The sequence below is a fragment of the Protopterus annectens genome, chromosome 7.part1 (genome assembly GCF_019279795.1).
Source record: "Protopterus annectens isolate FY-2018-M chromosome 7.part1, PAN1.0, whole genome shotgun sequence".
Classification (NCBI taxonomy): Eukaryota; Metazoa; Chordata; order Ceratodontiformes; family Protopteridae; genus Protopterus; species Protopterus annectens.
In genome coordinates this window covers 402137466-402162557 of record NC_056740.1, presented here as the reverse complement: position 1 = coordinate 402162557, position 25092 = coordinate 402137466, and the positions used below count along the sequence as shown (strand labels likewise).

Below are 25092 nucleotides of genomic sequence, written 5' to 3'. Positions count from 1 at the left end.
GCTTATGAGCGGCCACCAGGATCGCCTTAACTGAGGATGAGATACCGGGAGTCCTAGCCATTAATGGAACTGGATCAACCAAGCCGAGAGCTTGAGGTTGTCCAGGTTGGGGGTTGTCAACCCCGAGGGGTGAGAGATTAGATCCGGAATGGGATCTAGAATTCAGGGAGGATGTACAAGATGAGACTGTAGGGATGGGAACCAAGTTTGACGAGGCCAGAATGGGGCTATGAGGATAACTCTGCTCCTCAACCGACGAGCTTTCTGCAAAAACGTTGTCATCAGCAGAAGAGGAAGATAAGCATAAAGAAGACCGGACAGCCAAGCATGCACCAAAGTGTCTCTGGGGGCTTCCCCTGGTGGGGGAATTAGAGCGAAAAACTCACTGCACTTTGCGTTCGAAGGTGACATGAACAGATCGCAGCAAGGTTGGCCCCATTTGAGGAAGATTTGCTTCGCTACTAAAGGGTTCAGAGACCACTTGTAAGGTGAGAGGATAGTTCGACTCAGCTTGTCCGCTAGAATGTTTGACCGACCCGGTATGTGCATTGCTATGAGAAAGCGGTTGGTGGATATCGCCCACTCCCAAACTCTCATGGCCTCTCGACAAAGTGGGTAAGATCTGGTTCCCCCCTGTTTGTTGATGTACCAGACCATAGACATGTTGTCTGTCTGGATTGCAATAGTTCCTAGAGGAAGAAGGGCATGGAGCGCCTGCAACGCTAACAGCACTGCCCTCATCTCCAGAACACTGATCTATAAGAAGGTCTCTGTGCGAGTCCATGTGCCTTAGATGGTTTTGCCCATGCAATGCCCCCCCACCACCCAAGGCGATAAGCGTCCGTGGTCACTGTGACTTGAGGTGGGGACATTGAAAAGGGGCGACCTTCCCGGAGATCGCTGGAATGGAGCCACCAATGTAGAGATTCCTTGCAAACTCTGCTGAGGGAGATAGGGGACCACAATGGGTTTTGCAGGATGGACCACTGGACCTGTAAAGTCCATTGAAGAATCCTCATCTTCAAACGAGCTAGAGGTGTCAGGTTGATGACCGCAGCCATGGACCCTAGAGCCCTCAGGACTAAATCCGCTGGGGGGGGCAGAAGACTGTATGAGAGCCAGGACATGGAGAGTTAGGCTGCGGAGCCTGTCTGGAGTTAGAAAGACCTTTGACTGGGTTGTGTCTATTCTGGCCCCTATGAAATCCAAGATCTGAGTAGGTAGAAGAGAGGATTTCTTGTGATTGATCATGATGCCTAATTGAAGGGCCAGATGTAGGAAGTAGTTCCTGGCTGAACATAGTAGATGCCTGGTGGGGGGGGTCAGGAGACAGTCGTCCAGGTAAGGAAAAACCTGAATTCCCTGAAGCCTCAGGTGGGCCGCTACAACTGCCATGACCTTGGTGAACACCGTGGGGGCTGTGATGAGACCAAAGGGGGGGACCCTGAACTGATAATGTCTGGCTCCCAGCCAGAAGTGGAGAAACCTCCTGGATCGCCTGTCCATTAGAATGTGGTAGTACGCATCCTTGAGGTCTATGGAGCACATCCAGTCGTTCTCCTGTAACAGTGGAAGAATGGATTGAATAATGACCATTAGGAACTTTTCTTTGGCAGCCAACAGGTTCAGTGTGGACAGGTCGAGGATTGGCCTTAAGTCTCCCGTCTTTTTTGGCACTAGAAAGAACCTGGAGTAAAGGCCTGATCCAGATTGATCTGGGGGGATGTGCTGGATGGCTCTTTTTCTTAGCAGCTCCTTTATCTCTATGGCTGCTGCCTCCCTTTGATTGGGTGGGACATTGGGGAGGTTCCTGGACCGGGGAGGAGAAAGTAGGAAGGGGATAGAGTAGCCTCTGGATATGATTCGAAGCAACCAGCAATCTGTTGTAATGGACTCCCAATGTGCTAGGTGCTCCGAGAAGCGTCCCCCGACTGCCTCCAGAGATGATAAGTCGGGTAACCCCTCAGGGTTGCTGTGCGGTTCGATCGGAAAAGGGTTCCCTCGACCCAAAATTCTTCGGCCCCCCTCTGCCTCTGGGCCGGCATCCACCCTGTCCTCCTCTGCCTCTGAAGGACAAGGATTCCAGAGCAAAACGAGACTGTTGAGATTTTCGGAACCATATCTTCTTCTGTCCTCTTTGGTTTCTGGAAGAGGACCTCTGAGGAGCCGAGAAGTGGATCCCGACAGCAGACAACTTTTTCCCCGTCTTTCTCGCTCTGGAGTAGCGTATCGTGGACGGTTTTGCCAAAAAGCATAGAACCATCAAAGGGGGAGTTCTCGAAGGACACCTTGAAGGGTTCCGCAAAGTCGCAAAGACGGAGCCAGGCATGTCATCGTAAGACAATGCCTGCTCCTCTAGCTCTAGCCGCTCCCTCCGTGGTGTGGGAGAGAAGTCGCATAGAGGTGTTAGAGACAGACTTTAGAGTGGCCATTCGGGTCGAGAAGGTTCTTTTATCCTCGGCCGACATGGACTCTGGGGGTGATCCAGCGTACTCTTTGATTAGGTTCCACTGGAGTCGAATTACATGTGCCAGGTAGTTCAGCGACCTTACTGAGAAAGTAGCTGAAGTGAATATCCGCTTCCCAAGGCGGTCCATCGTTCGGGACTCCTTGTCAGGAGGAAAGACCGAGGAACTCTCTTGTGCCTGTTCCCACTTGGTGGCAGTCACCATCACCATGGCATCTACTGGGGGACCCTTGCTCCAAACTGCTCTGTCTGTAGGGGGGCTGAGGATCTTGTCAGGTCTCTTAGGTATGGACTCCACAATGTCCGGCTCCTTCCATGCCCTGGTAGTGATGAGATCTACCAGGGGGTCAGCGGGAGGGGACACCCAAGAGGTAGATGGGCCTACGTCAAATGCCTCCAGAAACACAGACTCATCTGAGGAAGGCTTTTGGGTGGACCACCCCCCTCTAATGCATAACATTTCCATAATGTCTCCAAAGGAGACTTCCTCGGGGGGTGACCTTGGGGAACCTTCCCCTTCCTCTAAGTCCGTGTCTTCTGTGAGGGACCCAGGAGAGTCCAAGTGCCTCTTCTTACACTGGCGTTTGTGAGGTAACTCCTCGGGGGGGGTGGCTGTCCGAGGAGGGCTCACCAACAATGTCATGTTCCTCTACAGGAACCATCTGGTACGTAAGCGCAGGCTGACCCTGGGGCCGGATGACGGAGGATGGGCCCGTCTGAGAGGGAATGGTGGGCGGACTGGTAGCAAGAACCTGTGGTCTCGAATCCCTCAAAAGAACCCTCTCCACCACGTCGAAATCCGAGGGTGAACTGCTCTCTCTAGGATCCGAAAGCAGCCCCCCTCGGGTCCGAAGTGTGGATCAGCGCCGGAGCAGACACGATCGGATCCGAAGGACCAGTGTGCTCCGACCGAGACGGAGCCAAAGACACACTGATTCCCTCAGATCCGAGGCTCAGATCATGGCCTCGAGAGCTCGGATCTGAAAAGGGACCCGACAGACTCGAGGGTGCAGTCGGCGCCTTAGTAAGGATTACTGTCAGCGCCGAACCCCCCCCCCGGCTCCGATGCTACCTGGATCGGACAACTCCGAACTCCGATAGTGGGTCGGAGGAAGAGCAACGGGAGCAAAATATGGGGTCGAGCTCCCCCCCAGAGGGGGGGGGCAAGAGCACTCCCATCTGCAGCTGGGCCTGGAGAAATCGATGCATCATCCAGTCCATGTTCGCGTCACACAAACTCCTAGTGGACCTAGACGAGGCTGCTGAGGCTGGCCGGGAGGGCCACCTCGACGACCTCCAGGGCGACCGGGTATCCTCCTCCGGCTCCGGGGAAAAACGTGGAGAACTGAGTCAGGAGGGGGAAGGCCCAGATGCCTTAGGGGAGGCTAGCTGCTTCGACTGCGGGGCCTGAATCGGCCCGCCACTTGTGGCTCCAATGCCTGTCTCGCTCCTTTCTCTCCCTTCTTCTGGAGTCCCTCTCCTCCTGGACCGAAGCGGGAGTTTGAGTCCTGGTCAGGGGAGCAGAGACAGAAAGTGGAGCAGCCACAGCAGCGGCTGGTGCCACTGAGGGGGAGGAGGATGAAGCCGAGTCTGGGGGAAGAAGGCCTGCCAGAATCAGCTTCGACCACTTATCCCTCAAGGCCTTAGGGTTGAAAGCTGCACAAATAGTGCAGCCTGAAGTGAGGTGATCTACCCCCAGGCAAATAACGCACTGAGTGTGGCCATCTGCTGGGGATAGCTTATGACCACACTCGGTACACTTTGAGAACATAGCTTTTGGGCCTTCAGACATCTTAACAGGAAAAGAAAGGGAGGCCCACGCTCACACACGCAGAGAGGGGGAGGGGAACTAAAGAGGAATTTTATTCGAAAATTAATTTCAAAGGAGATTAGAGGAAGTACACACTCACACTGATAAAGAAGAGACAGAAGAGTAGTAAAAGAAAGTTTTAAATTAGCTTCTACTCACAACCCTCGCTAAGAGCTCGTTCTAAGGTGCTTTACTAGCTGCGGCAAATGAGATCTGAGGACAGGAGGAAGGTAGCAGGGTATTATGGGTAAGGGGGAGGAGCTAGGAGCTCAGATCATTGGCTAAGAAAAGCTGCCGGCTTGGATCCGATTCAGATTCGATACCCACAGGTTGCTGACCAAATGAAGTTAACTACTTCAGATCTGGCAAAGGAACCAAGGCATTGGGAGCAAATAACTAGAAAAGGAAAGATGACAGAATGGGTAGACGCCAAGAATTTATTTGGACTGCAGGTTAAAGATTGCCTTCCCTATCAAGGATTGATATATCAGGGTATAGGCAAAAAGAAAGAACTAGGGGGTCCTGAATGAAAGACCAGCATTGGTACAGTTTTTTTGTGGAATCTAGAACAAAAACTGCCATTAAAAAATGACTAATTAGTAGAGCATATAAAATATTGCATGATAACTATAAGAATCAATCAAAGGAGGTTAGAAAGGATTGGGAAGGGAGACTGGATCAAAGAAACAATGTGAATATATACATTTGTTCCCTAAATATGCAACAAAATCTAGAAGATTTAGGATTTTTGTTACGAAATGTTTAAATAGGTATTTTTATACCCCAAGTAGAATTTTTCCTCAGATAGACAGCAAATGGTGGAGGTGTGGCGGAGATGAAAGAGGTAGTTGAGAACATATTTTCTGGGAGTGAGGTGGGTTGGCGGACTTTAAGGATTCCCTGCAGGATGTACTGTCGAGATGTTGGATAGGCAGACTGGTGTGATGAGAGAGAGGATTTTTCTGAGGTATGACACAGAATCGGAATTGCCTAGACATAGTAAGGTCTTGCTGTGTCTAATTATGGTAGCTGCCAAAAAAGCAATTACTAGAAAATGGAAATCAAAATCTAAACCAACTATATTCAATGTAGTGAATACCGTAAAAGAGATAAAACAGCTGGAATTGAGATCTTTAGAAAAGGGTAAGAGCAAACTACATTGGAAAAATGGGAATTGTGGGAACAATACATACAAGGGAGGAATGAGGTTTTAAAATAAGGCAGGACTTAAATGAGCTATGTAATGTTTGACTGAAAATGATTGGGTAGATTATAAGTGATGTATAATATTTGCAGCTGGGAGTTTGTCAGTATGGTTTGTGTTGTAAAATGCTTGCAACTAGGATTGTGTTGGTGTGGTTTGTTTTCGTTTTTATAAGTGACAGATTGTCTATGTCATAAGTTATGGTTTAATAAAGATGTTTCTTGTTTAAAAAAGGGCAGGAATTGATTAATGTATATAATGTTGCTTAGGTTATATGATATATACAAGATATGTGAAGTATAATGTTTGTTAATGTGAACCGGTTAATACAGTTTGATTACATTTATATAGGTTCATAGGTAGTTACTAGGCTATCTGCCTGAAGGCATTTATAAGCCTAGCCAGAATGTGTTGGCTATCGCCGCCCCCTTAGATTAGTTCCCTGTGCCTCCGTCCAGCAGAGCCACTGAAGTGATGCCCGAGGTAAACCTTCTTTTTCCCATCCACCCATCAAAGTTTCTTTTGAAGAGTGTTAGCGAGGAGCTCTGCCTAATGTAGATTGGGATCGTGTTCCAAAGCATGGGAAGTCTCTGGGACAGGAATCTATCCCTCCAGCACGTCCTATTTATTGTTGTGGTGAGGTTTAGATCCCTAGAGCGTGTGGCTCAAGGGGGTAAGGCTTTCTTTAGGTGGAGCATGTCCATTAATTCTGGGTTGGACATGGCCTTGTATGTCAGGCAGAGATCACCTCTGAGTAGGCGGTATGCAACTGAGTACAGCTGGAGTTTCTTCAGTTGAGCTGCATAGGGCATCTGTTTGAGGCCAGTGATCCTCTTGGTGAGGTACTTCTGTGGTCTTTCCAGCTGTTGCAGGTGTCTTGTAAGGTACATCCCAAATGGGGCATTGTACTCTATGATGGATCTGATGACTGATGCATAGAGGGGCCCAATGACCTCTTTTGATCTGGATGCGAACCCTTTTGTGATTAGGTGGATCACGTAGAAGGATTTTCTAACCACTTTGGCAATGTGATTATCAAAGGTGAGATTACTATTTACTTGGGTCTCCAGATCCCTTATTATGTCTTCCGTATTTAGGGGACTGCCACCTATGTGGTAGTTTGTGGGTACTTTGTTTTTTCCAAAGGGGATGACTTTGCACTTTTTGGCATTTAGCTTGAGGCCATGATTTTGACACCAGGTATCCGTCTCAGTGAGACCCTTTTGGAGGATGCCTGTGTCAGCCAGAGAGTCAGTTATAACCCCTAGTTTGCAGTCATCTGTGAACTTCATCAGCCATAGTCCTCCTGTGCTTGCCTGTACCTCTGAGAAGTATATGCCGAACAGGAGGGGTCCTAGGACTGAGACCTGGGGAATGCCACTTGTAACCAGTTTAGAGTCAGACCTAGCTCCCGCAACTCTCACCATGTGGGTTTTGTCTGTGAGCCAGTTGGCAACCCATCTTGTGATGTAGGGGGTTATGTTCAAGCTGGTGAGCTTGTCTACAATACCAGAATGGGGAATGGTGTCAAAGACCTTTCCCTCATCTATAGCTTTGGTAACTGTCTCATAGAAGTCCACCAGGTTTAGGAGGCATGACCTGCCCTTAACAAAGCCAAACTGGGTAGGGTCCAGTGTTTGGAGGTTCTCAATGTCTCTGTTAATGAGTTCCATGATGATGAGCTCCATAGCCTTGCATACCAAGCTAGTCAGGCTTATAGGGTGATAGTTCCCGGGATCTGTTGCGGCTCCACCTTTGTGGAGAGGAATAACCATTGCTATGCGCCACTCTATGGGTACACAGCCTGTGGAGAGGCTGAATTTGAACAGTGTGTTTAGGTGAGGGGTTAGTTCATCTTTGAGCTCGTGTAGGACGCAGCCTGGGACACCCTCTGGTCCCACTGATGTTGTGTTTTTGGCTTTGGAGAGGGCTGTTTTAACCTGAGTGTCTGTGATTTCAGGGGCTCTACATTCTTCTAGTATGGTTATGGGCCCTTTTGGGGGTGAGAGGGGGCTGAAGCTTGCACTGAACCTGTCTGCCAGGATGTTGGCGATATTGGTTGGCTCAGTGTATTTTGTGCCATTCTGCATGAACTCCGAGCAGATCTGAGCATTGCCACTTAGATTCTTGACATAGCTAAAGAATGCCTTATGGTTATCTTTGAAGTCCTTGGCAATTTTTCTTTCAAAGCTCGCCTTGGATGATTTTATGAGGGATCATAGTTTCTTGCTGATACTGATCAGGGATGTCTTTTACTCTTTTCTGTACTAGTTTCCTCCTTCTATTGTATAGCTTGCTTATGGCAGGAGTCCATCAGACTGGTTTCCTTTTCTTGGAGGAGTGAGTCTTGGTTTTGCTTGGGATGGCGCCATCCATGCATTCTTGCAGGTGCCCATAGAATGCATTAGTAAAGGATTTTGCAGCTTGGACAGCGCTATCCTTCAGCATGGAGGCTTTGAAACTTTCCACCTCGGTCTTAAGTAATGTGAAGTTTGCTTTTGAAAAGTTTTTCACAGTGGTTTTCTTGTCCAGGGGTGGGGGTGGAATATGGATATCCAAAGTGATTTGTTTATGGTCAGATCTAACCAGCAAGGGGTTGATTTCCGGTGTGGAACACCGGTCACCCATGTTGGTGATGACCAGGTCCAATATGTTGTCACCTCTGGTGGGAGTGTTGACCAGCTGAACCAAGTCGCTTGAGTTTATAAATTCTAGGAAATGTTGGGCAAGGGAGTTAGTACTTGAGTAGTTCTCCCAGTTAATGTTTGGGAAATTGAAATCACCCAATATTAGGGTGTTTGGTAGGACCTTTATGTTTCACACTGTTTCCAGAAACACGGTATGGGGGTCCTGTGACATGTATAAATGTAAATTTGCCTATTTCATAAGTGAAAATTCAATAAAGATATTTAAAAGATATTTAAGGTACAGCCAAAGAGAAAGAAATAGAGGGGTCCAAAACAAAAGACCTGCACCGGTCGAGTTCTTACTAGAATCTAAAACAAAAGCTGACATTGAAAAAGGATTAATTAGTAGACCATATAAAATATTGCAGGATAACTATAAGAATCAGTCAGAGGAGGATAGAAAGGATTGGGAAGAGAGACTGGATAAGCAATTCACAAATAAACAATGGGAGGATATATGCAAGTCTCCCAAATATGCAAAAACATCTAAAAGATTTAGGATCTTTGCTTGGAAGTATTTACATACAGTGGATATAATAAGTGCACACACCCATACTAAAATGTCAGGTTTTTGTGATATAAAAATGAGACCACAATAAATCATTTCAAAACTTTTCCCACCTTTAATGCAACCTATAACCTGTACAATTCAATTGAAAAACAAACAAATCTGTTAGGGGAAAATATAAAAAATAAAAACAATGTACAATAAGCTGGTTGCATAAGTGTACATAACCTTAAACTAATACTTTGTTGAAGCACCGTTTGATTTAAGTACAGCATTTAGTCCTCTTGGGTAGGAGTCTATCAGCATGGCACATTTTGGCTTGGCAATATTTGCCCACTCTTCCTTGCAAAAGCTCTCCAAATCTGTCAGATTGTGAGGGCATCTCTTATGCGCAGCACTCTTCAGGTCACCCCACAGATTTTGTATTGAAATTATGTGTGGGCTCTGGTTGGGCCATTCCAAAACTTTAATGTTCTTCTGTTGAAGCCATTCTTTTGTTGATTTGGATGTATGCTTGAGGTCATTGTTGCGTTGAAAGGTGAAACTCCTCTTTATCTTCAGCTTTCTATAGCAGACACCTGAAGGTTTGGGGCCAAAAGTATCTGGTATTTGGAACTGTTCATAATTCTCTCCACCTTGACTAAATCCCTAGTTCCAGCTGAAGAAAAGCAACCCCAAAGCATGATACTGCCACCACCATGCTTCACCATGGGGATGGTGTTCTTTTGGTGACGGGAAGTGTTGTTTTTTGCGCCAAACATACCTTTTGGAATTGTGGCCAAAAAGTTCAACTTTAGCCTCATCAGACCATAACACATTTTCCACATGCTTTTGGGAGACTTGATGTATTGTTTTCCAAATTTTAGCTGGGCCTGGAAGTTTTTATGTATAAGAAAAGGCTTCCATCTTGCAACCCTACTGCATAGTCCAGACATATGGAGAATATGGGAGATTGTTGTCACATATAGTACACAACCAGTACTTGCCAGAAATTCTTGCATCTCCTTCAATGTTGCTGTAGGTCTCTTGGCAGCCTCCCTGACCAGTTTTTATCTTGTCTTTTCATCAATTTTGAAGGGGCATCCAATTCTTTGCAGCATCACTGTTGTCCCATATTTTTTCCACTTTTTGATGACTGTCTTCAGTGTGTTCCATGGTATATCCAATGCTGTGGAAATTTTTTGTACTCTTCTGACTGATAGCTTTCAACAATGAGATCCCTTTGATGCTTTGTAAGCTCTCTGCGCACCATGGATTCTGCTGTAGCAAGCAACTGAGTAAATGTCGGGAAAATCCTACTAGGACAGTGAAACTTTATTTGGGGTTAATCAGAATCTCTTTAATTGATGGCAGGTGTGTACCCAAGATGACTGAATGCTGTAATTAAATCAAAAGGTGCTAAAACAAAGTATTAGTTTAAGAGTGTGCACACTTATGCAACCAGCTTATTGCACGTTTTTTTATTTTTTATATTTTTTCCCCCAACAGATTTCTTTTTTTCCCAACTAAATTGTACAGGTTATAGGTCACATTAAAGATGGGAAAAGTTTTGAAATGATTTATTGTGGTCTCATTTTTTTATATCATAAAACCTGGCAGTTTAACAGGGGTGTGTACACTTTTTATATCCAATCTAGGTATTTTTATACACCCAAGTAGACTCCAAAGAATTTTTCCTCAGGTAGACAGCAAATGTTGAAGGTGTGATAGGGAAGAAATATGCAACTGAAAACATATTTTCTGGGAGTGTTATGAGTTGGCAGACATTAAAGATTCCCTGCAGACTGTTCTATTAGAGATACTGGGTGAGCAAATTGGTGTAACTAAGGAAATGACTCTTGAGCGATGACACAGAAATGGAATTGCCAGACAGAGTAAGGCCTTCCTGTGTCTAATAATGGTGACTGCCAAAAAAGCAATTACTAGAAAATGGAAATCGAAGTCTAAACCAACTTTACTAGAAGTAGTGAATATAGTAACAGAGATAAAACACCTGGAATTGGGATCTTCAGAAAAGGGATGATCAAATTACAAAAGAAAAATGGGAATTGTGGCAACAATACATCCACAGGAGGAATGAGGTTTAAAAGAAGGCAGGATTTGAATGAGCTATGTAATGTCTGACTGGCAATGACTGGAAGATTATAAGTGATGTATAATGCTTGCAACTACAATTATGTGAACATGGTCTGTTTTCATTTATACAAATGTAAGCTTGCCTATGTCATATGTAATAACTCAGTAAAGATGTTTCTTGTTAAAAAAATACTAAATCTATACACTTCCATTAACCCTAACTCAAACACTTGCACACACACTCCCTTTCCAGATTTCTAAGCACTTCACAGTGTGGATGAACTGATGAGTAAAGTGAAATGTGGTGGTATACATTATATATATAGTGGGTGGAGAAGAGTGTCAGGAGTGATTTGTGACAGATGAGTACCAGTAAGAGTGAAAGGGAAGGTCTACAAGATGGTAGTGAGACCAGCTATGTTATATGGGTTGGAGATAGTGGCATTGACAAAAAAGCAGGAGTTAGAGCTGGATGTGGCAGAGCTAAAGATGTTAAGATTTGCACTGGGTGTGACAAGGGTGGACAGGATTAGGAATAAGTATATTACAGGGTCAGCCCTGGTTGGAAGGTTTGGAGACAAAGTCAGAGAGGCAAGATTATGTTGGTTTGGACATGTGCTGAGGAGGGATGCTGAGTATACTGGGAAAAAGATGCTAAAGATGAAGCTACCAGGTAACAGGAAAAGAGGAAGGCCTAAGATAATGTTTATGAATGTGGTGAGAGAGGACATGCAGGTGGTTGGTGTAACAGAGCAAGATGCAGAGGACAGGAAGAAATGGAAACTGATGATCCGCTGTGGCGACCCCCAACAGGAACAGCCGAAAGAAGATGATTGATGATGATGATGATTATATATATATATATATATATATATATATATATATATATATATATATATGTACACGTAGAGACAGACAGAGAGAGCAGAAGAGATGCACACATGCAAACATAGTTAAAACAAATATGTATATATATATATATATATATATATATATATATATATATATATATACACACACACACACACACATACACATACACACATACACACACACAAACATAATGACTGAGAGACAGAGAGAGAGAGAAAGAGAGCAGGGGAGATGCACACATGCAAACACAGTTTAAAAAAAATAAAGATATATATATATATATATATATATATATACACACACATACATACATACACATACACACAAACACATATATATATATATATATATATATATATATATATATATATATATATATATATATATATATATATATATATATATATATATATAGAGCTGGGTGGACTTTTTAGTTAAAGCATACTCCCCATTCTATATTTCCAACTTCCCACTTCCTCCTAGGGAAGCTAACCACAGAGTAATTATTATTGAATCTTACCTTACCTTACCTTATCTTTAGGCTAAGCTACCTTCTTACTCAGTCAATCTATTGCTGTTACTGATAGGTTTCTGCAGCATTAGGTTCTCTTGCTCTAGCCCACTCCATTTACCCTTCGGGTTCACTCCGCTCCCCTCCCCGCCCCCAAGTCTCACCCACTCCCTGTGCTCCTACACTTATGGCCCATATATCCCCACCACCTCCACAATAGCCTATTACCATCCTTCAGTCATCAGGTCCACTCCCACTTCCACAACACTACAACCTCGTCTGTATACCTCACCCACACCATGCAAGGCAAACTAGGAATACTACTACTAACGCTCACCACTCTAGCTTACACCACATCCATACACTATAACATACCAACAAACACTACCTACCACATAACACACACCTACACACACACACACACATACACACACACACACACACACACACACACACATATAGTAATATGCTTCACACTATTTAACAACTCATTACTCTACATACACAAAACAGCAACCACACTATCTCACAAAAGGCTAACAGTACCCAAAAAAAAAATAGATATAGCCTATGCCATAAAACTCACACTATTCCTCAGAAAATGGCTACTAATCTCAGGGAACATACACCCCAATTCAGGTCCAAGCAACCAAATCCTATCCCAGAAACAGAAGTCAGACCTACTTATTATCAATATAAACATACGTAGCATATCCAACAAACTGCATGACTTTCACGCATTCATATCCCACTAATCCCCAGACATACTAACCGTTACAGAGACCTGGCTAAAACCTGCCACACAAAACGAAGAAATTCTTCCCCCAGGCAATAACATCCTAAGGCAAGATGGAGGTACCAAAAGGGAGGGGGAGTTGCAATCTTATTTAAAAATACACTCAACCTCCAACCACTAAAACCCCACTTCCCATATTCCAGAATGTAGAGACATTAGGCCCCGTTATGTCCCTAAAAACAAAACGAGAATCAACATCCTCCGTAGTTACATCATACCTCCAGGAAATAACACCCCATAATAGAAGGGATACTACCATGGGCCGCAATCAACCTACCCAAGAAACCATCCTGCTATCAACATCCTCTGTAGTTATATTCCTCCAGGAAATAACTCACCTATAATAGAAGGGATACTACAATGGGCCACATCGACCTACCCCAAGAAACTATCCTGCTATCAACATCCTCTGTAGTTATATTCCTCCAGGAAATAAAACCCCATAATAGAAGGGATACTACAATGGGCCACAATCAACCTACCCCAAGAAGCCATCCTGCTATCAACATCCTCTGTAGATATATTCATCCAGGAAATAACTCACCTATAATAGAAGGGATACTACAATGGGCCACAATCAACCTACCCCAAGAAACCATCCTGCTATCAACATCCACTGTAGTTATATTCATCCAGGAAATAACTCACCTATAAATGAAGGGATACTACCATGGGCCTCAATCAACCTACCCCAAGAAACCATCCTGCTATCAACATCCTCTGTAGTTATATTCCTCCAGGAAATAACACCCCATAATAGAAGGGATACTACCATGGGCCGCAATCAACCTACCCCAAGAAACCATCCTGCTATCAACATCCCCCATAGTTACATTCATCCAGGAAATAACTCACCTATAAAAGAAGGGATACTACAATGGGCCACATCAACCTACCCCAAGAAACCATCCTGCGATCAACATCCTCTGTGGATATATTCATCCAGGAAATAACTCACCTATAATAGAAGGGATACTACAATGGGCCACAATCAACCTACCCCAAGAAATCATCCTATCAACATCCTCTGTAGTTATAATCCTCCAGGAAATAACTCACCTATAATAGAAGAGATACTACAATGGGCCACAATCAACCTACCCCAGGAAACCATGCTGCTATCAACATCCTCTGTAGTCATATTCCTCCAGGAAATAACTCACCTATAATAGAAGAGATACTACAATGGGCCGCAATCAACCTCCCCCAAGAAAACATCCTGCTATCAACATCCTCTGTAGTGATATTCTGCCAGGAAATAACTCACCTATAATAGAAGAGATACTACAATGGGCCCCAATCAACCTACCCAAGAAACCATCCTGCTATCAACATCCTCTGCAGTTATATTCATCCAGGAAATAACACCCCATAATAGAAGAGATACTACAATGGGCCACAATCAACCTACACCAAGAAACCATCCTGCTATCAACATCCTCTGTAGTTATAATGCTCCAGGAAATAAATCACGTATAATAAAAGGGATACTACCATGGGCCGCAATCAACCTACCCCAAGAAACCATCCTGCTATCAACATCCTCTGCAGTTATATTCATCCAGGAAATAACACCCCATAATAGACGAGATACTACAATGGGCCTCAATCAACCTACCCCAAGAAACCATCCTGCTATCAACATCCTCTGTAGTTATATTCATCCAGGAAATAACACCCCATAATAGAAGGGATACTACCATGGGCCACAATCAACCTACCCCAAGAAACCATCCTGCTATCAACATCCTCTGTAGTTATATTCATCCAGGAAATAACAACCCATAATAGAAGGGATACTACCATGGGCCGCAATCAACCTACCCAAGAAACCATCCTGCTATCAACATCCTCTGTAGTTATATTCCTCCAGGAAATAACCCACCTATAATAGAAGAGATACTACAATGGGCCACATCGACCTACCCCAAGAAACCATCCTGCTATCAACATCCTCTGTAGTTATATTCCTCCAGGAAATAACCCACCTATAATAGAAGGGATACTACAATGGGCCACATCGACCTACCCCAAGAAACCATCCTGCTATCAACATCCTCTGTAGTTATATTCCTCCAGGAAATAACTCACCTATAATAGAAGAGATACTACAATGGGCCACAATCAACCTACCCTGAGAAACCATCCTGCTATCAACATCCTCTGTAGTTATATTCCTCCAGGAAATAACACCCCATAATAGAAGGGATACTACCATGGGCCACATCGACCTACCCCAAGAAACCATCCTGCTATCAACATCCTCTGTAGTTACATTCCTCCAGGAAATAACACCCCATAATAGAAGGGATACTACAATGGGCCACAATCAACCTACCCCAAGAAACCATCCTGCTATCAACATCCTCTGTAGTTATATTCCTCCAGGAAATAACTCACCTATAATAGAAGGGATACTACAATGGGCCACAATCATCCTACCCCAAGAAACCATCCTGCTATCAACATCCTCTGTAGTTATATTCATCCAGGAAATAACTCACCTATAATAGAAGGGATACTACAATGGGCCACAATCAACCTACCCCAAGAAACCATCCTGCTATCAACATCCTCTGTAGTTATATTCATCCAGGAAATAACTCACCTATAATAGAAGAGATACTACAATGGGCCACAATCAACCTACCCCAAGAAACCATCCTGCTATCAACATCCTCTGTAGTTATATTCCTCCAGGAAATAACTCACCTATAATAGAAGGGATACTACAATGGGCCACAATCAACCTACCCCAAGAAACCATCCTGCTATCAACATCCTCTGTAGTTATATTCCTCCAGGAAATAACTCACCTATAATAGAAGAGATACTACAATGGGCCACAATCAACCTACCCCAAGAAACCATCCTGCTATCAACATCCTCTGTAGTTATATTCCTCCAGGAAATAACTCACCTATAATAGAAGAGATACTACAATGGGCCACAATCAACCTACCCCAAGAAACCATCCTGCTATCAACATCCTCTGTAGTTATATTCCTCCAGGAAATAACTCACCTATAATAGAAGGGATACTACAATGGGCCACAATCAACCTACCCCAAGAAACCATCCTGCTATCAACATCCTCTGTAGTTATATTCCTCCAGGAAATAACTCACCTATAATAGAAGAGATACTACAATGGGCCACAATCAACCTACCCCAAGAAACCATCCTGCTATCAACATCCTCTGTAGTTATATTCATCCAGGAAATAACTCACCTATAATAGAAGAGATACTACAATGGGCCACAATCAACCTACCCCAAGAAACCATCCTGCTATCAACATCCTCTGTAGTTATATTCATCCAGGAAATAACTCACCTATAATAGAAGAGATACTACAATGGGCCACAATCAACCTACCCCAAGAAACCATCCTGCTATCAACATCCTCTGTAGTTATATTCATCCAGGAAATAACTCACCTATAATAGAAGGGATACTACAATGGGCCACAATCAACCTACCCCAAGAAACCATCCTGCTATCAACATCCTCTGTAGTTATATTCATCCAGGAAATAACTCACCTATAATAGAAGGGATACTACAATGGGCCACAATCAACCTACCCCAAGAAACCATCCTGCTATCAACATCCTCTGTAGTTATATTCATCCAGGAAATAACTCACCTATAATAGAAGGGATACTACAATGGGCCACAATCAACCTACCCCAAGAAACCATCCTGCTATCAACATCCTCTGTAGTTATATTCATCCAGGAAATAACTCACCTATAATAGAAGAGATACTACAATGGGCCACAATCAACCTACCCCAAGAAACCATCCTGCTATCAACATCCTCTGTAGTTATATTCCTCCAGGAAATAACTCACCTATAATAGAAGAGATACTACAATGGGCCACAATCAACCTACCCCAAGAAACCATCCTGCTATCAACATCCTCTGTAGTTATATTCCTCCAGGAAATAACTCACCTATAATAGAAGAGATACTACAATGGGCCACAATCAACCTACCCCAAGAAACCATCCTGCTATCAACATCCTCTGTAGTTATATTCATCCAGGAAATAACTCACCTATAATAGAAGAGATACTACAATGGGCCACAATCAACCTACCCCAAGAAACCATCCTGCTATCAACATCCTCTGTAGTTATATTCATCCAGGAAATAACTCACCTATAATAGAAGAGATACTACAGTGGGCCACAATCAACCTACCCCAAGAAACCATCCTGCTATCAACATCCTCTGTAGTTATATTCCTCCAGGAAATAACTCACCTATAATAGAAGGATACTACAATGGGCCACAATCAACCTACCCCAAGAAACCATCCTGCTATCAACATCCTCTGTAGTTATATTCCTCCAGGAAATAACTCACCTATAATAGAAGAGATACTACAATGGGCCACAATCAACCTACCCCAAGAAACCATCCTGCTATCAACATCCTCTGTAGTTATATTCATCCAGGAAATAACTCACCTATAATAGAAGAGATACTACAATGGGCCACAATCAACCTACCCAAGAAACCATCCTGCTATCAACATCCTCTGTAGTTATATTCCTCCAGGAAATAACTCACCTATAATAGAAGAGATACTACAATGGGCCACAATCAACCTACCCCAAGAAACCATCCTGCTATCAACATCCTCTGTAGTTATATTCCTCCAGGAAATAACTCACCTATAATAGAAGGGATACTACAATGGGCCACAATCAACCTACCCCAAGAAACCATCCTGCTATCAACATCCTCTGTAGTTATATTCCTCCAGGAAATAACTCACCTATAATAGAAGAGATACTACAATGGGCCACAATCAACCTACCCCAAGAAACCATCCTGCTATCAACATCCTCTGTAGTTATATTCCTCCAGGAAATAACTCACCTATAATAGAAGAGATACTACAATGGGCCACAATCAACCTACCCCAAGAAACCATCCTGCTATCAACATCCTCTGTAGTTATATTCCTCCACTCACCTATAATAGAAGAGATACTACAATGGGCCACAATCAACCTACCCCAAGAAACCATCCTGCTATCAACATCCTCTGTAGTTATATTCCTACAGGAAATAACTCACCTATAATAGAAGAGATACTACAATGGGCCACAATCAACCTACCCCAAGAAACCATCCTGCTATCAACATCCTCTGTAGTTATATTCCTCCAGGAAATAACTCACCTATAATAGAAGAGATACTACAATGGGCCACAATCAACCTACCCCAAGAAACCATCCTGCTATCAACATCCTCTGTAGTTATATTCCTCCAGGAAATAACTACCCTATAATAGAAGAGATACTACAATGGGCCACAATCAACCTACCCCAAGAAACCATCCTGCTATCAACATCCTCTGTAGTTATATTCCTCCAGGAAATAACTCACCTATAATAGAAGAGATACTACAATGGGCCACAATCAACCTACCCCAAGAAACCATCCTGCTATCAACATCCTCTGTAGTTATATTCCTCCAGGAAATAACTCACCTATAATAGAAGAGATACTACAATGGGCCGCAATCATCCTACCCCAAGAAACCATCCTGCTATCAACATCCTCTGTTGTTATATTCCTCCAGGAAATAATTCACCTTTAATAGAAGAGATACTACAATGGGCCACAATCAACCTACCCCAAGAAACCATCCTGCTATCAACATCCTCTGTAGTTATATTCCTCCAAGAAATAACTCACCTATAATAGTAGAGATACTACAATGGGTCACAATCAATCTACGCCAAGAAACCATCCTGCTATCAACATCCTCTGTAGTTATATTCCTCCAGGAAATAACTCAACTATAACAGAAGAGATACTACAATGGGCCACAATCAACCTACCCCAAGAAACCATCCTGCTATCAACATCCTCTGTAGTTATATTCCTCCAGGAAATAACTCACCTATAATAGACAATAGAAGATAGATCCTACCCCAAGAAACCATCCTGCTATCAACATCCTCTGTAGTTATATTCATCCAGGAAATAACTCAACTATAATAGAAGAGATACTACAATGGGCCAAAATCAACCTACCGCAAGAAACCATCCTGCTATCAACATCCTCTGTAGTTATATTCATCCAGGAAATAACTCACCTATAATAGAAGAGATACTACAATGGGCCACAATCAACCTACCCCAAGAAACCATCCTGCTATCAACATCCTCTGTAGTTATATTCATCCAGGAAATAACTCACCTATAATAGAAGAGATACTACAATGGGCCACAATCAACCTACCCCAAGAAACCATCCTGCTATCAACATCCTCTGTAGTTATATTCCTCCAGGAAATAACTCACCTATAATAGAAGAGATACTACAATGGGCCACAATCAACCTACCCCAAGAAACCATCCTGCTATCAACATCCTCTGTAGTTATATTCATCCAGGAAATAACTCACCTATAATAGAAGAGATACTACAATGGGCCACAATCAACCTACCCCAAGAAACCATCCTGCTATCAACATCCTCTGTAGTTATATTCCTCCAGGAAATAACTCACCTATAATAGAAGAGATACTACAATGGGCCACAATCAACCTACCCCAAGAAACCATCCTGCTATCAACATCCTCTGTAGTTATATTCATCCAGGAAATAACTCACCTATAATAGAAGAGATACTACAATGGGCCACAATCAACCTACCCCAAGAAACCATCCTGCTATCAACATCCTCTGTAGTTATATTCATCCAGGAAATAACTCACCTATAATAGAAGAGATACTACAATGGGCCACAATCAACCTACCCCAAGAAACCATCCTGCTATCAACATCCTCTGTAGTTATATTCATCCAGGAAATAACTCACCTATAATAGAAGAGATACTACAATGGGCCACAATCAACCTACCCCAAGAAACCATCCTGCTATCAACATCCTCTGTAGTTATATTCATCCAGGAAATAACTCACCTATAATAGAAGAGATACTACAATGGGCCACAATCAACCTACCCCAAGAAACCATCCTGCTATCAACATCCTCTGTAGTTATATTCATCCAGGAAATAACTCACCTATAATAGAAGAGATACTACAATGGGCCACAATCAACCTACCCCAAGAAACCATCCTGCTATCAACATCCTCTGTAGTTATATTCATCCAGGAAATAACTCACCTATAATAGAAGAGATACTACAATGGGCCACAATCAACCTACCCCAAGAAACCATCCTGCTATCAACATCCTCTGTAGTTATATTCCTCCAGGAAATAACTCACCTATAATAGAAGAGATACTACAATGGGCCACAATCAACCTACCCCAAGAAACCATCCTGCTATCAACATCCTCTGTAGTTATATTCCTCCAGGAAATAACTCACCTATAATAGAAGAGATACTACAATGGGCCACAATCAACCTACCCCAAGAAACCATCCTGCTATCAACATCCTCTGTAGTTATATTCCTCCAGGAAATAACTCACCTATAATAGAAGAGATACTACAATGGGCCACAATCAACCTACCCCAAGAAACCATCCTGCTATCAACATCCTCTGTAGTTATATTCCTCCAGGAAATAACTCACCTATAATAGAAGAGATACTACAATGGGCCACAATCAACCTACCCCAAGAAACCATCCTGCTATCAACATCCTCTGTAGTTATATTCCTCCAGGAAATAACTCACCTATAATAGAAGAGATACTACAATGGGCCACAATCAACCTACCCCAAGAAACCATCCTGCTATCAACATCCTCTGTAGTTATATTCATCCAGGAAATAACTCACCTATAATAGAAGAGATACTACAATGGGCCACAATCAACCTACCCCAAGAAACCATCCTGCTATCAACATCCTCTGTAGTTATATTCCTCCAGGAAATAACTCACCTATAATAGAAGAGATACTACAATGGGCACAATCAACCTACCCAAGAAACCATCCTGCTATCAACATCCTCTGTAGTTATATTCCTCCAGGAAATAACTCACCTATAATAGAAGGGATACTACAATGGGCCACAATCAACCTACCCCAAGAAACCATCCTGCTATCAACATCCTCTGTAGTTATATTCCTCCAGGAAATAACTCACCTATAATAGAAGAGATACTACAATGGGCCACAATCAACCTACCCCAAGAAACCATCCTGCTATCAACATCCTCTGTAGTTATATTCATCCAGGAAATAACTCACCTATAATAGAAGAGATACTACAATGGGCCACAATCAACCTACCCCAAGAAACCATCCTGCTATCAACATCCTCTGTAGTTATATTCCTCCAGGAAATAACTCACCTATAATAGAAGAGATACTACAATGGGCCACAATCAACCTACCCCAAGAAACCATCCTGCTATCAACATCCTCTGTAGTTATATTCCTCCAGGAAATAACTCACCTATAATAGAAGAGATACTACAATGGGCCACAATCAACCTACCCCAAGAAACCATCCTGCTATCAACATCCTCTGTAGTTATATTCCTCCAGGAAATAACTCACCTATAATAGAAGAGATACTACAATGGGCCACAATCAACCTACCCCAAGAAACCATCCTGCTATCAACATCCTCTGTAGTTATATTCCTCCAGGAAATAACTCACCTATAATAGAAGAGATACTACAATGGGCCACAATCAACCTACCCCAAGAAACCATCCTGCTATCAACATCCTCTGTAGTTATATTCCTCCAGGAAATAACTCACCTATAATAGAAGAGATACTACAATGGGCCACAATCAACCTACCCCAAGAAACCATCCTGCTATCAACATCCTCTGTAGTTATATTCCTCCAGGAAATAACTCACCTATAATAGAAGAGATACTACAATGGGCCACAATCAACCTACCCCAAGAAACCATCCTGCTATCAACATCCTCTGTAGTTATATTCCTCCAGGAAACAACTCACCTATAATAGAAGAGATACTACAATGGGCCACAATCAACCTACCCCAAGAAACCATCCTGCTATCAACATCCTCTGTAGTTATATTCATCCAGGAAATAACTCACCTATAATAGAAGAGATACTACAATGGGCCACAATCAACCTACCCCAAGAAACCATCCTGCTATCAACATCCTCTGTAGTTATATTCCTCCAGGAAATAACTCACCTATAATAGAAGAGATACTACAATGGGCCACAATCAACCTACCCCAAGAAACCATCCTGCTATCAACATCCTCTGTAGTTATATTCCTCCAGGAAATAACTCACCTATAATAGAAGAGATACTACAATGGGCCACAATCAACCTACCCCAAGAAACCATCCTGCTATCAACATCCTCTGTAGTTATATTCCTCCAGGAAATAACTCACCTATAATAGAAGAGATACTACAATGGGCCACAATCAACCTACCCCAAGAAACCATCCTGCTATCAACATCCTCTGTAGTTATATTCCTCCAGGAAATAACTCACCTATAATAGAAGAGATACTACAATGGGCCACAATCAACCTACCCCAAGAAACCATCCTGCTATCAACATCCTCTGTAGGTATATTCCTCCAGGAAATAACTCACCTATAATAGAAGAGATACTACAATGGGCCACAATCAACCTACCCCAAGAAACCATCCTGCTATCAACATCCTCTGTAGTTATATTCCTCCAGGAAATAACTCACCTATAATAGAAGAGATACTACAATGGGCCACAATCAACCTACCCCAAGAAACCATCCTGCTATCAACATCCTCTGTAGTTATATTCCTCCAGGAAATAACTCACCTATAATAGAAGAGATACTACAATGGGCCACAATCAACCTACCCCAAGAAACCATCCTGCTATCAACATCCTCTGTAGTTATATTCCTCCAGGAAATAACTCACCTATAATAGAAGAGATACTACAATGGGCCACAATCAACCTACCCCAAGAAACCATCCTGCTATCAACATCCTCTGTAGTTATATTCCTCCAGGAAATAACTCACCTATAATAGAAGAGATACTACAATGGGCCACAATCAACCTACCCCAAGAAACCATCCTGCTATCAACATCCTCTGTAGTTATATTCCTCCAGGAAATAACTCACCTATAATAGAAGAGATACTACAATGGGCCACAATCAACCTACCCCAAGAAACCATCCTGCTATCAACATCCTCTGTAGTTATATTCCTCCAGGAAATAACTCACCTATAATAGAAGAGATACTACAATGGGCCACAATCAACCTACCCCAAGAAACCATCCTGCTATCAACATCCTCTGTAGTTATATTCCTCCAGGAAATAACTCACCTATAATAGAAGAGATACTACAATGGGCCACAATCAACCTACCCCAAGAAACCATCCTGCTATCAACATCCTCTGTAGTTATATTCCTCCAGGAAATAACTCACCTATAATAGAAGAGATACTACAATGGGCCACAATCAACCTACCCCAAGAAACCATCCTGCTATCAACATCCTCTGTAGTTATATTCCTCCAGGAAATAACTCACCTATAATAGAAGAGATACTACAATGGGCCACAATCAACCTACCCCAAGAAACCATCCTGCTATCAACATCCTCTGTAGTTATATTCCTCCAGGAAATAACTCACCTATAATAGAAGAGATACTACAATGGGCCACAATCAACCTACCCCAAGAAACCATCCTGCTATCAACATCCTCTGTAGTTATATTCCTCCAGGAAATAACTCACCTATAATAGAAGAGATACTACAATGGGCCACAATCAACCTACCCCAAGAAACCATCCTGCTATCAACATCCTCTGTAGTTATATTCCTCCAGGAAATAACTCACCTATAATAGAAGAGATACTACAATGGGCCACAATCAACCTACCCCAAGAAACCATCCTGCTATCAACATCCTCTGTAGTTATATTCCTCCAGGAAATAACTCACCTATAATAGAAGAGATACTACAATGGGCCACAATCAACCTACCCCAAGAAACCATCCTGCTATCAACATCCTCTGTAGTTATATTCCTCCAGGAAATAACTCACCTATAATAGAAGAGATACTACAATGGGCCACAATCAACCTACCCAAGAAACCATCCTGCTATCAACATCCTCTGTAGTTATATTCCTCCAGGAAATAACTCACCTATAATAGAAGAGATACTACAATGGGCCACAATCAACCTACCCCAAGAAACCATCCTGCTATCAACATCCTCTGTAGTTATATTCCTCCAGGAAATAACCCACCTATAACAGAAGAGATACTACAATGGGCCACAATCAACCTACCCCAAGAAACCATCCTGCTATCAACATCCTCTGTAGTTATATTCCTCCAGGAAATAACTCACCTATAATAGAAGAGATACTACAATGGGCCGCAATCAACCTACCCCAAGAAACCATCCTGCTAGACGACTTATACTTAGACTGGCTAGCCTGCAACTCCAACAACCCCTCAAACCATATTAACTTATTTGGATTCTCCCAACTAATCCAAGATCCCACCAGAGTAGACAAAAAAGCCAATAGAACTTCCGTTCTAGATTGGACACTAGTTAATATCCCCACAGAAAATTATCATGTGGGCTGCTTACCTGATATATTGAGTGTCCACTGCTCCACATTCCTCCTTCATAAACAGGCACAAATACCAAAACCCATGCTATTCAAGGACACTAAGGATGAGCACAAAGTCAGTCCACAAACTCTTAACAGTATGCTCCAGCAACAGGACTGGAATCCACTAAAAACTCTACCTTTAGACCAGGCAGTTGAGTTTTTCAATACTACCTTTATGAATGTACTAAATATACTAGCTCCCATCAAGAAACTCCAGAGTAAAGTTAACTATGCGCCATGGCTAAATATGAAAACAAAAGTCTTAATAAAAGCCTGAGACAATGCCTGGAAAAAGAATAACACTATCCAAGACAGACAGAAATATCAAGAACTACGAAATAAGGCCAAAACCCAAACAAAAGTAGATAAAAAGAACTACTTCTTAGACATCCAAAAACAGCACTCTAGAAACCCCCATAAAGTCTGGCAGGCCATCAATACCCTTCTTAAACTGGGCAAAACCACCACCCCATCTCCCAACAACAATTCTGATAATGATAGCATAGCTTCAGAATTCAACCATCACTTCACAGAATCTATCCTCACACTATCTATCCAACTATCCAACAA

The 25092-nt window shown here is 42.8% G+C and overlaps 1 protein-coding gene across 2 annotated transcripts in view; it reads right to left on the bottom strand.

Moving 5' to 3' along the window:
- LOC122807796 (ubiquitin-like modifier-activating enzyme 1) overlaps nucleotides 1–25092 on the bottom strand; it is a 2541412-nt gene that overhangs the window by 2137529 nt on the left and 378791 nt on the right. The gene's annotated exons all lie outside the window — the stretch shown is intronic.